This window comes from Etheostoma cragini, unplaced genomic scaffold (assembly GCF_013103735.1).
Source record: "Etheostoma cragini isolate CJK2018 unplaced genomic scaffold, CSU_Ecrag_1.0 ScbMSFa_889, whole genome shotgun sequence".
NCBI lineage: Eukaryota > Metazoa > Chordata > Actinopteri > Perciformes > Percidae > Etheostoma > Etheostoma cragini.
In genome coordinates, this window is record NW_023269525.1 from 1 (window position 1) to 691 (window position 691).

The following is a 691-nucleotide window of genomic DNA, read 5'->3' on the forward strand; positions in this document are numbered from 1 at the left end:
GGCGTGCGACAGGCCCAAACAAGCAACACACAGCTCATGAGAGTCTCCTACCGAGATGAAACGCGTGCAGGGAGACACACATCTCCAGAACTGGTTAACTGCTCGGACATACTGCAACTTCCAGTTGACTAGGATACATGGATTCTTTCCAACACAACATCAACCAACGTGCCTGCTGAATAGAAAAAAGCTAATGAGCTATGTGCCGGTGTGCTTATATACCCCTAGGGTTATGCCGTCACATGCTAGCGTTCTCACTAGGACCAATAGGATTGGAGTAGTTTTCATTCGCATCCAGCCCTGTCATGCCTAAAGGCGTTCCCATAGTGTCGTAACGGACGCAGTTCGAGTTCCCCTCGAAGGGGAACCCTGATTATGTTTTTATAATCTTTTCAAGATGATTATGAAAAGTACACAAGTAAATGTTGCACTACATGCTTGCAGCTGTCATTCTGTTCACGGAAATATCAATCTACACATTTGTGATAATTTTTTCTTTGACTTCACATTCATAATACCGTTGTGTGAATATTTTCTACAAGTGCAAATTACAAATTCTGTTTTTTTTTACAAGCAATTCTGTTTTTTTTCATTGTGTGACATCAAATAAAGATCACACGTGTGTGAATATTTTTACAAGTGCAAATTTAAACAAAAGTTCAGATTTTTTGGTTCTGCAAGCTCTCACCTT